The sequence below is a fragment of the Pan paniscus genome, chromosome 10 (assembly GCF_029289425.2).
Source record: "Pan paniscus chromosome 10, NHGRI_mPanPan1-v2.0_pri, whole genome shotgun sequence".
Lineage (NCBI taxonomy): Eukaryota > Metazoa > Chordata > Mammalia > Primates > Hominidae > Pan > Pan paniscus.
In genome coordinates this window covers 137,425,200-137,440,255 of record NC_073259.2, presented here as the reverse complement: position 1 = coordinate 137,440,255, position 15,056 = coordinate 137,425,200, and the positions used below count along the sequence as shown (strand labels likewise).

The 15,056-nt window shown below is 42.9% G+C and overlaps 1 protein-coding gene across 2 annotated transcripts in view; it reads left to right on the top strand.

Annotated features, from left to right (window-relative positions):
- TMEM132D (transmembrane protein 132D) overlaps positions 1–15,056 on the top strand; it is an 820,982-nt gene that overhangs the window by 524,449 nt on the left and 281,477 nt on the right. The window lies entirely within an intron of this gene.

The window sequence follows — 15,056 nt, the reverse complement described above, 5'->3', positions numbered from 1 at the left end:
TTATGAGAGACACTATGTCTGCTCCCACATGAGTGAGAACACACAATATTTGTCTTTCTCTGCCTGGCTTATTTTACTTAACATAATGACTTCCAGTTCCATTTATGTTGCTGAAAATGACAGAATTTTATTCTTTTTTTATGGGTAATATTCCACTGTGTCTATAAACCACATCTGTTTATCCATTTATCCATTAATGAACACTTAGGTTGATTCCATATTTTCGCTATTGTGAATAGAAGTCTTTACGAAGAAAAGTGAACTCATATAAAATCTGGAGGGGAAAGAATATACCTTCAACACTAAGGCTGGAACCTAATGGAGACCCTTCATAAATGAACCTGACTATACAAGTTGTTCTGTGTGCAAGGGGCTCTGAATCCCAGCCTCCCGCCTCCCACCAAGCCTCACAGCTGGCAGAACTGCCACTATAGAGTGAAGTAGCAATTCATTCATTCACACGAAAGACCAAACAGGCTGGCCTCATTTGGGAACCATGGATTTGTGAGAATAAGGATAATTCTTTAAAAATCGTTAACTGTCATGGCTCCAGGGCAACAAAGGATGAAATGTTCCTCAATGTCTCTCTGAAGACATTGCACACCAGAGGACTTTGTGTCAATTCCTGTATGAAGGCTTGTTTGTTTGGCCTGCATGGTGTTTTTAAGAAAATTTGAATTTGTGAACAGTGTTTAAAAATCAAGGCTTTCAATGTTTGAGAACTAGATTTGTGACTTTCTCCTGGAAAAAAAACACCAGAAGACACTGACCCTATATTCTATCCAAGAATGACAGGTGGATCTGGGTAGGGGAGCCCCATGAATCAGGGCCACAGTTGGCCACAGCCCCCACCCCTGCCACTGTCCCACGCTGGCTGTGCTCCCACTGTGTGACCCACCTGGCTTCCGCAGCATTTGAATTTGAGATCCCTTCCCCGGTACCATATCCTTATATGTGTGACAAGACACAGAGAGCTTACAAGCATGCGAAAATTGCTTGATCTCACCTGGCTTTAATCTCTTTTTTAAGAGAAGCCTCTCCCCTCCCTTTTCCTGTTTGTAGCTTCAGATGACAGTTTGTACTTCAGTTGTTCTCTTTGCTGCTGAAAGATCCAATTGTCATGTCTCATGTCACTTTCACCACGCAGCTATCTTTGCAAATTAGCCCTCTGGCAGACAGAGCCCCACTATTTAAATTTGCCCCAAACAGCCTCTCAATGGCTAGGTGGGATGTTTCAAGAATAAAAGACAGAGGGGCAGCCAGCTTCCGCGATGAGACCCAGCTTCCTGTGAGCATTTTAGACCTGATGGTCAATTCCTATCATCATATCCCCAAGCATTCCAGCAAAGATGAATGTAGTGTTTCATAGGATGAGTGCCATGATTCCTACCTAATCCACTTGACAAGACTGAGGTGTCCGACTGTGAATACAGCAGGACTGATATCTGAATTAATTTAAAAAAAAGCAGCATGAGGAACAGATAAATTTAATCAAGTGAAATTTTAAAGAGGTGGATCATCGATTAGGGAGGTGGGCAGTGAGCTCTTTGTCACCTTCTGTCGTGGAAGACACACGTTATTTTCCCATCTTTGTTTCCTGTATTTTGGCAGGTCTGCACACAGACACCACAGATATGCCCAGATACAGAGAAAGGCATGTGCCCTCTATGCTGTTTGGATGTCAGTCAGCTGCATAGAACAAAGGTCGAAGTCGAATAGCCTTTAAACTTTGGGATTTGTTTATCTCAGACAAGAAGATGAAGGTAGCTACTCCTTGGCTGGTATCACAGCTGATTGATACCACAGGGTCTCAACCTCCTATCTTTCTGCTGTGCCACCTCACTGTCACAGGATGGCAGCTGAGCCTCCTGCATCACATCAGTATTCCAGGTGGGAACGAGGAAAGAGGGAGGATAAGAGGCATACATGTCCTCTAAAACTGCACCTCTTTATCAGGCAAAGAACTTGTTTTCTGAAAATTATGTGAAGTAGATTTCTGCTTACAGCTGATTGGCCAGAAATATACACATGACCTCATGTCAGAGCCTTTTGGGGTTTTTTTTTTTTTTGGTGGAAAGGTTGACAACTTGAATGAATTGGTCTCTGTTGGTAAGGAGGAAAGAGGGAACTGATTTTGAGTCAACAGTTTGCAACACTGCCCACAGTCATCGAATCAGGTAGTCACTGAATGCTCGTCAATGGAGGACCCAGAACTTATGGGGTCTGTATGGTGGAGTGTAAAAAAAATAATAATAATAAGTAACAGTTCAGATGAAAGGAAGGAGAGGAATGAAGAAGGGAAGGCGGGGAGGGAGAGGGGGAGAGAGACTCCCTATCCTCAAAGCATTCACTCGCTGCTAAAAGAAGCCAATATGCAAATAGGTATTTAAATTAAACAAATGAACAGAATGGTAATGCAAAAGACGTGGTTATAGGACACAGTTTATAAGCTCAAACAAGGATGGAGAATGTGGAAGGGGTTAAGGAATATTTCACACAGATGTACAGACATATGTGTAAGGTGTATTTATACATGATGTGTGCATATATACATATGTATTTGTGTATGTGTACACACACACACACACACACATTTTGCATATGTAGATCTTCAGTTGGAGTTTTAACTGCATATGACAGACATTACACTTCTTTAGCTTTGAGCCACCAGACAGATAACAGGAGTGTCACTCGGTATTTTAATTATAAACAACAGCAACCCAAATTTTAAAGAAATGGAAAAAGAGACCAGGCTCTGTGGCTCATTCCTGTAATCCTAACACATTGATAGGCTGAGGTAGGTGAATCACTTGAGGTCAGGAGTTCAAGACCAGCCTGGCCAACATAGTCAAACCCCATCTCTGCTAAAAATACAAATATTAGCCAGGCCTGGTGGCAAGTGCATGTGATTCCAGCTACTCAGAAGGCTGAGGCAGGAGAATTACTTGAACCGGGAAGGTGGTGGTTGCAGTGAGCCAAGATTGCACTGCTGCACTCCAGCCTGGGTGACAGAGCAAGACTCTGTCTCAAAAAAACGAAAAAAAAAAAAAAAAGAAAAGAAATGGAAAAAGAAAGAGCTTCCTTAACCTATCTGTCTAACTAAAAACATCCAGGGCTGGGACTGGCATCAGTGCTGGCTGGATCCAAGTATTCAAATTATGTCCCCAGGCCTTTCTCTCTGCCTCTGGCTACCACTCATCCTCTTGGCCGCAGAGATGGCCACAAGCAACTCCATCCATTTGACCTTGCAGCCCGTCACACCTGAAGAAGACCCTTGCTCCCCCGGCACCCACACCAGTGCCGTATTCCCCATGGGACTCTGAAGACTGGCGGGGCAGGGTCTTTGGGACAACCTGGGTCCATGCCCACACCTGTAATGCAATTGGCTGCTGCATTTGAGGCACATGCATCAGGGAGGGGAAGTTCCCTAAAGGAAAGGATCCATGGACACACAAGAAAGGAAATGTGTGTAGTGTTTATTCTCTTGCCACCTCTCTCACTCATACCTTCCTGTCCGCCACTAGCCACCTGAAAGTGGTAAGTACACAGATAGATGGATAGACAGACAGACAGATAATGTGCAAATAAATAAGTAAATAAATCCCACAAACAATAAGCACTTTCTTCTATACACCAGCAAATGGAGGCGTCAATTGTTCTGAGGCTTCAGCACCATGTTTCGTCCTTGGCTGAGGGTCGTCTTGTGCAGGTCTTGCTAGTCGCATCCGTCAGATGTGCCACCTGTGCTCAGCCGGTGTCCTCCATGCAGTTGGTTTTCAGTGCCTGTCAGCATGCTGTGGCACAGTCCATTCATTGTCTCAGAGGCTGAAGATCCTTGTCTTCTCACTGCGTGCTTCCTCCGGGACTGCAGCTCTTTTGTGAGCAGGCAACCGTTCCCACTGGGCATAGTGCGAATTCCACCCTAAATCCCCAAAACCACAGCATCTTCCTAGAGATTCATCCCATCTGTTGACAGCCCATCTCTCTGTGTGTGTGGTTCCCTGAGAAAGAGGGTCATTTGTTCTCTGCACAGGGATTCTCGGCCCCCTCCTGTTGAACCCTGCCCTGCCTCTCACTCAAAGCCATGCTGGCCCTGTCTTTGCGTACTTGTGGCTCCTTTCACACCGGAAGACCTCAGTTAATGCCTGTCAAATCACGTCTTATGACAGGAGCATCCCAGCGACGCCTGGTCCTAGAGCTCACACGGCGTATTAGTCCATTCTTGTATTCCTATAAAGAAAGACCTGAAACTGGGCAATTTATACAGAAAAGAGGTTTAATTTGCTCGTGGTTCTGCAGGCTGTGCAGGAAGCACAACGCTGGAGTCTGCTCAGCTTCTGGGGAGGTCTCGGGAAGCTTTCAATCACGGCAGAAGGTGAAAGGGAAGCAGGCATGTCACATGGCCAGAGCAGGAGCAAGAGAGAGGGAGCAGGGAGGTGCCACACGCTTTTAAACAACCAGATCTTGTGAGAGCTCACTCATATTTGCAAGGACAGTGCCAAGGGGATGGTTCTAAAGAATTCATGAGAAATCCACCCCTATGATCCAATCACCTCTCACCAGACCCACCTCCAACATTGAAGATTACAATTCAACAGGAGATTTGGGCGGGGACACAGACCAAACAATAACACAGGGCTTTTCCCTAAGACTGTGTTTACTAAAACAAAATATACAAGATGATATGATAATATCCGGGTGAGTGTTTTTTTTCTTTTAATAATTTTAATAATTTTATTTATTTAGTAATTTTAAGAAGTTTTTATTTTAAGAATTATTTTTATATGAATTTCTTAAAATATAGAATGAGTACATCAAGTCCTGAGTGACTGAAGTTTAGGGAAGTTCCCTCTGAGGGACTGCTCTCTCGGTAGGTGTGGGTGCGGGGGGCGGGTGGACAGTGCTGGGTGGACATTGCAGGGGGAAGGAGATGCGCTGCCTGGATTCCCTGTCCAGGAAGGCTGGGCTGCCCCCCTGCGGCACGTGTGCTCAGCAGACAGCCTCCATTCAGCTCCTCTCAGACATCAGTTCTACCTCTAGTGCCAGGAGCTGCCTCATCCAAGGTCATGCCCTTTCCAGAGAAGCACACACCCAGTGATTGACACATTGAGGTAAGGTAGAAAGACCTGCCTGCCTCCTCGCCCTCTGGGATCCTCTTACACGCAGTTCTTGCTCCAAGGCTCCCTGCGGGGTGACAGGGGCTTGGTTGGGCTTGCATCTCAGTGCAGAAGGGGTCTCTTCTCCCCCTGCTCCATCCTGGTTCCTCTTTCTTCCTTTGACATGTGATTATCCCTAGCAAACACCTTGCATCCAAAATGCCACCCCAGTGACTGCTTTCAAGAAACCCTCCTAAGACGGGCATTTATTATTCTCCAATTTGTTCTTAAGGCCTTAGCTTTGGATAGGACTAGTCAAGTCTCTTAAGACAAATTCTCTCTTGATAAGGGTTTTTGGTGCCTAATCTTAGGGAAAGATTAGGCACCTAAGAGAATGAAAACAGAATGAACTGCATCTTCTTTTATCTCAGGCTTCAAACATCCATCTATTAACCTTAACAGTTCATGTCACTCACAGAGAGTTTTTAGTGTTCACAGGTCAGATAAGATACCTTAGCTGACCTGTGATGGCAGCTGGACTGCCTCTAGCAAGCAAGTGAGCTTGCGTCCCCAAACATCTACACCTGACAACTAAATTGCATGTGGACTCCGAAGCACATAAAATCTAACACCATCAGCTCAATACTGAAATAAATGACAAGAAAAGGTGATTTTTCTTTAGCCATGATCTCTTTAAGCACGCAGTTGAATTGCCTGAGTAGAAGGAAATGCTGTACATTCATTTGAAAATGCAAACAGAATTATTAATTGATAGTGATGATCATTGCTAAATCTAACAATGGTTTTCTCAACTCCCATCTGACATGACAAATGAAAGTGAAAGTGTTTGTATAAACATAAGCTACCCTCTCCAGTCTAGGTGAGACTGTTTTTCCCTTCAGTGTATTTCCATCAGAGTTCTCACATCCACTGGAATGTGGTCTGCATGAGTGCAGAGACCTTTCCAATTGTGGTCATTCCAGCAGCTTGAACAACACCTGCAATAATGATGCCTGGAATGAATGCACCTTCTTCAAGGAGTAAGAGGTCTACTCCTTCCATTTTTGTATAAGGGCCCATGGTGAGGGGAGATGTCAGAATCCAATGCCAGACAAAGTGAGGTAAAAGCACTAACTTTCCTGGGAATAGCAGTTAACATCACCTTAGCCCCCATAAACACTAACAAAACTTATTTCAGGCTTGATTCCCGATTGCAACTACAAAATTACACTATACGTCTCCCCAAATCCCTCTACAAGCTTTGCATAGGCATAGTCCTAAATACTTTGCTTAAATGATCTCAGTTCATCAACACTGCGAGTGCTAGGACTGCCTCATACAGTTGTACAGGTTGTACACTGAACAATTTAAAGATGTACCACATTAACTACGTGAATGATACCACCTAGATTGTTCAGTGTACCATCTGCACACTATTCCCAGAGGACTGACCATCACTCAAAGAAAGTTACAATCATTGACCATTTTATTGTTTAAAAACCTGAGGCTCAAGGAGTTAAGTATTGTATAACACAACTAATACCATATCGGGATTCTATTCCAAGTGTAATTCACTCTAAAGTCCATTTACTCAACCACTACATTTCACTGCTTATTCTGCTATCTTATCTGGAGAGTGTTCATGATGAACAAATGACTTTCCACACTAAAAACTCTTCGTGAGTGACATGAACTGTTAAGGTTAATAGATGGATGTTTGAAGCCTGAGATAAAAGAAGATGCAGTTCATTCTGTTTCCTTCACATGAAACTGATAACAAACATGCCTAACTGATTGTATGAGAAAAGCAAACTTCTTGATCAAATCCTTTTTCCCTGTGGCTTTCTGAGATTTTAGTAAATCACTCACCATACCCAAAACGAAAAAGGCAACATTGACTTAAAGTTTATCTTTAATTATATTTAAATCACAAGGCTTAACTGAATGTATTGACATTTATACCAAGAAATTAATTGACATTCTATTAACCTCAACCAGCAAATTAATTCTTCAACCTCAGACCTTGAGCACTTGAAGGCCGAAACACAATTATGTATTGATCATAGACGTGGCATAGCTTTTTCACTTGGGAATTTAACAGCTAAGCCTAAAGAAACAGAATCATCTCTTTCATATGAGGAATCAACTAGATACATATTGGAATTATTTTTTTACCACAAAAGAATCAAACATCTGAGCCTCTCAGCACTTTCATTTGTCATATCAGATGGGAGTTGAGAAAACCATTAGTAGATTTAGCAATGATCATCACTATCAATTAATAATCCTGTTTGCATTTTCAAATGAATGTAAAGCATTTCTTTTACTCTAGCAATTCAACTGCATGCTTAAAGAGATCGTGGCTACATAAGGAAAATGGTCTTTGCTCGTCACTTATTTCAGTATTGAGCTGACGGTGTTAGATTTTACATGCTTCAGAGGCCACATGCAATTTAGCTGTCAGGTGCAGACGTTTGGGGACACAAGCTCACTTGCTTGCTGGAGACAGTCCAGTTACTGTCACATGTGAGCTGTGATGTCGCTTTCCCTAAGGCTAGACACCAAAGACGCTTGTCAAGCAAAGCTGCCTTCTTTTGACCTGGTGACGTATTCTGCTTAGGTGGAGTGTAGAGAAATTGTTCCAAATGTGTTTTCTCTAAAAATACTAACACAATAAACAAAGATGGAGGAAGGGGTGTATGAAGAAGCACTGAGTTGCCAGATGTAGCAGATGAAAAACTTCTAATTAAAAATTCTTGAGAACTAAGTCAACTGGGACATGCTGTACCATGTGCGATTGTCAATTAAAGTTGAAGGTTGAAGGAGTCTGCAGGCAGAGCTGGTACTTCAAAGATAGACCCTTTTTCTAATCCCTGAAGTGGAGAGATTTAGATATTCAGAAACTAATTGTGTATAATTGGTTTGCCTACCTTCCTTGCCAATTCTACCGTATTCTGATTTTGTGTTTTCTGCCCAAGTCTCATCTAGGGCTTCATCACAGATGCTGAGCAGAAAGAGTTTAAGGCATCCCAGATACCTGTTTATGCAGGCAAGATGTGATCTCGAACAGTCTGCAGCCCTAGCAAGAATGCTAATGTGTCTGTGGCATACAAATTGTTTTTTTAAAGTAAGAAAAAGACTCCCAACAAAAAAGAAATATATAAAAATAAAATATATCTTCATTTCCAGGCGAATATGTTTTTTTTTAAATGTCATGATGTGGAGATGAAAGAGTTAGCTTTATTTTCTTTCTATATTTGTCTGTAGCAGAGATTCCAGCTCACGTGTGGAAAACACTTTCTGACGGGGGTGGGCGGGTGGGCGGGGGCTGCTCCGAGAGGACTTCAAGGACATTTCACTTTAAAATAGAATATCGCCTCTCTTTTGAGGCTCCTAGTTCTTCCTCCCACCACAGCCCCAACTGCCTTGTACTTCTGAGTGCTGGAAACTCTCTTTAACCAGGATTAATAGGTATCCATGAAAGATCATTTAAAGTCACTCTATGCAAGACAAGTTGAAGGAGTGTAATAAAAATAGGAATCAACAAGATTTGGTTGGGAACCGATCTTTAGAAATGACTTATCTTTAGAAATGACACTTGAAACTGAAAAGATAAGGTATTTTATCGTAAACAAGAGTTATAATTAGAACCATGGGTTTATTCCTAGGTAAAGACTAAGTGAAACCAGTATGGATTGCGTTGGAAAAGCAACCTCTCAGAAAAATAAATAAATAAGTAAACAAGATCGTGAATGCTCCTTCAATTTTGATTGATTTTGAAAAAGTAATCTATGTCTTCATCAAGTTTTCTAAAAGGCTTATCTTGAGCTTTTGTCAGGCACATCGCGTGTTTTGAAGTGCCAAATTTGTCATCATCCTTGTTGATTTGCCTCTTTTTTGAACCCTAACATATTTAATTCTACCCTATTCTTGTTTGTCAATCATTTTATGTGGAGATCAAGTAGTACAAATGGTTTTCTCCAAGATTTTACTCACTGTTTTTATTAAACATGACATCTTTTAAAAGATTCTAAATATCCCTTTGCAATAGAGTTGTGTGATATTTGCATGTTATTGTATTGTGTATAGAGGCAGCAGTCAACAATAGCATTTGCGACGGACATTTGGGTTACAAATACTAAGTGGGAAGAGATCATTAAATGGGGCCTGACTTTATGTCAGTGGCACATTCCATAACTCATACTAAGATACAAGAAAACCCTGTATTTACTCATATGTCTTCCCTGCCTCCAGTTTCTCCATTTACCCTTTATTTCTGCAGGGAAAGCTGCTCTCTATGCTTTAAAAGTTTTGTGATGATGGGGCTGGGCACGGTGAATATCTCTGTGGTGTCTGCTCCCTTGCAAATCTGCAGTAAGCAGTAGCCAGTGGAGAGAGACACTGGGCAGGAAGAGGGTGATTCTATCAACATGAGCTTAGAAAGATCTAAACAGAATCTCATATCTATACACCATGAGCATTAATCAGTCCTGCCAGTTCCCCTGCTGTCCATGCAAGCTCACCTGTCTCTCTCCTGCAGTCTTATTTCATTTGAATTTCTTAGCTGCTCTACATACATCCTCTCTGGTTTGCCTCTGATACATTCCCAACACTCCAAACACTGTTTTCAAGCCATTAACTGCTCAGTGGACATCCCTTTGAATATGGAGGACTCAAGGGGACTGCTTTGCAGGTGGAAGTGTCCCGGTGCACCCCAGGATGCCGTGAACACAGGAAGCTGCGTTTGTGTTTCTAGATAAGAGCGCTCCCATTCACAGATTGACTGCTTGCTTGGCCACACCTTTTCAGACCCCAGCAGTGAGCCTACACAAGGAGGAGTTATGTGTCGCGACACAGGCTCAACAAGCCACCTTCGTCATCAGGGCAAGGCAGGAAAAAGCCGCCATTGCACAGTGGGAGACGTCCAGGAAAAGGGTCAGGAATGGCTTAGCTAAGAGGATGGCAGCCATGTTGACCTCATCCCTGTTTGGACGGACTTCCTGACAGCAGCCTTTCCTGATCTTCACCCTTCCATGGACTGATCTAGAGAGCATTCCCGCTGCAAACCCACTCAGCATCCCCGGCCAGAGTCCCCAGGTGGGTGATCAGATCCCTGGCCAGAGCCCCCAGCTGGGTGATCAGATGGAAGGTGGGTGTGGCTACAAGTTTCATGTGGAGCCTGTCCCACTATCCCATTGTGAAAAGAGCAAAGAATCCCTGCCTGCTCCCCTCGTCTCTTTTAAGAACCCATCCATTCCTCAAGGAGACTCCCCACCTGGTGCTTTCCATCCTCATTGAACCCACCTTTGGGTCTTTACATGAAAGATCTCAGTGCAGAAAAGTAGCATTTTCTGCTGGAAGAAAGAACATAAAATGACCACTTCTGACCAGAAGCCCACCCAGGCCGGAGAAGGACCCCCCTAAGTACAGTTAAACTCACCTAAGGATCTTAGACATGAAGCAAGTCCAGCTTCTCTTTGGAGGTTGTGGGGTATGTCTCTGGCTGTGATCATCTCTTTGGAGGTTGTGGGGTGTGTCTCTGGCTGTCATCATCACCGGGGTTTCCTGTTGGCCATTATAGATAGGCAGGGCCTGGGTTGACAGGTGTCCTGCAGCATGTGCAGTGGTTTCATATCATGAAGAATTGTCCCTTACTCTGTGTGACATTCCAGTTTCCTATGGACAGTTTTGTAGGACCCATAGCTCATCTGAAAAAAATGCGGGTTTTTTTTTTTCTCATTTTTTTCCCACTGCAACAAGTTATAATTTAGCTTGGCCTATTTTTTCCTGTTTAAATTAAGATTATTTTGTGCTTATTATTATCTATACAAATAAGCCTGGTCTCTGAATTCTTATCCTTATGGCAATTTTTATTCCAGTGCCTGTGTGACTTCTGCCCTTTCATTTATTTTCCATTTCTTCTTATTCAGAATACTCTCAAGTCAACTCTTAAAATTAAACTTATTCATTCTCAGTGGGAGTAAGTATTTGACTACCTCATGATGTCTCCTAGTGAAGCATTTCATATTGAAGTAAATGTTATTTGGTTATTTTTAAAGTTTTAATAATTTTCCATTTCTTATACAGTTAAGGCCAGGCATTGGCCAGCTTTTCCTGGAAGGGGTGAGATAGCAATATTTCAGGCTCTGTGAGCCATATACTTTTTATGCTGCATATTCTTTTCTTTTTAAGTTCAAAAATATAAAATCCATTTTTAGTTCAGGAACTGCGCATAAACAAGCTATGGCTTGGATTTGACTGGCCAGAGTTTGCTGACTGTGAAAGACACAACGCTCAATGTGACTTGAAAAGACTTGAAATGTCCTTAAAATTTGCCATTTTAGCCATTTTTAAGTGTTCAATTCAGTGGAATTAATTACATTCATAATGTTGTACCACCATCACCACTGAAACATTTTCATTACCCCAAACAGAAACTCTGTAACCATCAGCAATAACTCTATTGTCCCCTGACCCAGCCCCTCTAAATATACTTTCTGTCTCTATGGATTGGCCTATTGTTGATGTTTCATATTAGTGGAATCATACAATATTGTACTATGTGTCTGGCTTATTTCACTTCCCATGATGTGTACAAAGTTCACTTATGCAGTACTATGACTCGGAACTTCTTTCCTTCTTATAACTGAGTAATATGCCATCATGTGGATATACTACATTTTGTTTATCCATTCATCTGTCAATAGAGAGGTTGTTTTCACCTTTGGCTACTATGATACTGTGAATAAAGTTAAAATGGACATTAAAAAAAAAAAAAAGCTTGAAATTTCTTCTACCCACAGCTCAACAGCATCTCCTTCCTCAATCCCAAGCCCTCTGGGTAGTTCAGCCACCTGGGTTTTTTTGTCTTTGCTTTTCTGGTCCATTTTCCTCTCTCCAGCAGCAGAGCATTTGTGCCTGCAGTTCCTTCTGCCTGGAATTCCCTTTGCCTCTACCCATTCTTCATTGGGGTTCACATCCCAAGCATAGTCTCCTCTGAGAAACTGTCCTTGGCCTCCTTGGCTACACTCAGGTCCTCTGAGATAGACTCTTATTTCACCAAATACCTCTGCTCTTCTTTTCTTACAGTTGCCAATTTATGTTGGTTGATGTGATTGTTTATTTAATGTCCACCTCCCACCTCCCCTACAGACTGTATGCTCTAGAAAAGTGACAGTCTTCAGCAGTGTCCTCTGGGAGCTGGAATAAAGAAGCCCTGATTTGTGGTGTCTGCCAATTTTCATAGTATAAATACTCCACCGTGGCCAATTTCAAACTACCAAAGTAATGTCGCTGCACGTGGAGCTGTAGAGAGAGTGCAGAATCAGCGCCCAGGAGCCAGTCCCAGGCCACCACCTGATCTTCATCTTCTTTAGCTCATCTTTAACCTATATCTCCATCACCAAGAACAGTAACCAACAAACAACAAGGGTTCCAGAAATGTCATTGGAATGACTGAACGATTGAATGAATGAGGAAAATAAAGGAAAACCGAGCAATGAAACCCAGAAATAAAAGGAAGATGTGCAGCACGACTTGGCTCAAGCTACAACCTTTCCAGTTGTTTTTTTCCAGAATGACTCTGGTTACCAGACCTCACGGTATTGTAAGGTAGAAATAGAGGACATGAGAAGACAAATTTATGATGACAAAAATCTCATTATAAAGTACGTACATTAAAAGGATCATGCATATTTGACTTCATAATGAAAAGTTTTTATACTGAAAATGCTGATGAAAAAGTCAGAAAAAGGATGTCAGTAATGGGAAACTTTAATCCTGTGATAATGTCCAAGAGGAAACAATTTGTTTGAGTAATATCTTGACTTTCATCTTGATAATGAGATGTCAAGGCGGGAATGGGAGAGGATGACAGCACATCTTCCACTGGGGAGACCTTTGGTAGCCTATGGGTATGTCTGATGCAAATTTCCAAAGTGCCATTGCCGATGAAGATTGACGCAGTCTGGAAAATTCTTCCAAAGTGGAGCTAGCACCTCTTGGGACCTGAAATAATGGCCTCCTTGCCACATCACTCACTTCTCTCTCTCTCTCTTTCTTTCTCTCTTTTCTCTTTCTTTCGATCTGAAATAATGACAAACTCCTTGCCACTTCACTTCCTTCTTTCTTTTTCTTTCTCTCCTTTCTCCCTTCCTTGCATTCTTTCCTTTCTTCCTTTCTTTCTTTTCTTTCTTTCCTTCTTTATTTCTCCTTCCTTCCTTTGTTCCTTCCCTCCCTTCCTCCTGCTTGCTCGCTTTCTTTCTTTTCTTTTTCCTTCCTTCCTCCCTCCCTCCCTTCTTTCTTTTCTTTTCTTTTTTTTTTTTGAGACACGGTCTCACTCTGTCACCCAGGCTGGAGTGCAGTGGTACAATCTCAGCTCACTGCAAGCTCCACCTCCTGGGTCCACGCCATTCTCCTGCCTCAGCCTCCCAAGTAGCTGGGACTACAGGCGCCCGCCACCACGCTCAGCTAATTTTTTGTATTTTTTAGTAGAGACGGGGTTTCACTGTGTTAGCCAGGATGGTCTCGATCTCCTGACCTCGTGATCCCCCCACCTCGGCCTCCCGAAATGCTGGGATTACAGACGTGAGCCATCAGGCCCGGCCTTGCCCTCCCCTCCCCTCCCCTCCCTTCCCCTCCCCTCCCCTCCCCTCTCCTTTCCTTACCTTTCCTTTCCTTCCTTTGTTTTGTTTCTTTCTTTTCTTTCCTTCCTTTCTTTGTCTCACTCTTTCACCCAGGCTGAGTGCAGTGGCACAATCTCAGCTCACTGCTGCCTTGACCTCCCAGGCTCAAGCGATCCTCCCACCTCAGCTTCCTGAGTAGCTAGGACTACAGGCACATGCCACCATGCCTGGCTAATTTTTGTATTTTTATTTATTTATTTATTTATTTATTTATTTATTTATTTATTTATTTATTTATTTTTTGTAGAGACAGAGTTTCACCATGTTGTCCGGAATAGTCTCAAACTCCTGGGGTCAAGCAGCCCTCCCGCCTAGGCCTCCCAAAGTGTTAGGATTACAGGCATGAGTCACCGAGCCCGGCCTCGTTTCTTATTTATTGCCAGAAGCTTTCGTGTAGCATTTGTTAATTGACTTCGGCATCCGCCTTACTTTAAAAATCCCTTCAGTTTCTCTAGAAGCAGACTGTGAGATTGGGATTTGTGTGCAACTGATTTATGAAGGAAGCGCTTCCAGGAGAACCCAGTAAATGCTCAGGGGAAGTACGACGGGAATGGGTGGAGAACCCAAATGAAGTTTCAGATGAAATCGCGTGCAGGGTAGCTTCACCCTGATCCCGTGGGGGGTGGCTCTGGAGGGCAAGCGATCCTGCTGCCTTTGATACCCCAGCTAGAGGCACAGGAGCAGGGCTGTCACCTCCAGCATCGGACTCTGCGTGAGGGCCCCTCCAAGGGCCAGGAACTCTCAGGCACTTTAGGCTCTTTGCGCTTGTGGGCAAGGAGACTTCAGAAACTAAAAAGAGTCATCAAGGAAAGTTGCAGGTACAGATTGTTAAGAACAAAAGCACACATTGAAGCCAGTGTGAAGGAACACGGGAATGGCTTTTTAAAGTGAAATGCAGAGATTTGAGTGGAATGCTGACACTATCCACCATAATTTGCTGCCTAAAAATAAATATTCTCTCATTCAGATAACCTTTGGAAGGTGTTCTGAATTGTTGGAAGAACATCTCCAAGGAAAGGGTCGTTCAGATACTAGATTCGCCTTCTCTCTAACTTCACTTTTGTTTTCAAAATTTTCCCAATTTATGCTTTAGAATACCATCTGGAAAAACTTAAGTTGGAAATAGAATTTCACTCTCCGCTTCCCCCACCCACCCCTCCACCTCACCCCAAGCACTCACACAGGCGCTGGCAGCCAGTTGCCCACGTAGGCGGTTGCAGAGTGAGGTTTGATTGTTGGTGTGCTTTTTAAGGACCTATCCTACTATGTTGAGTTT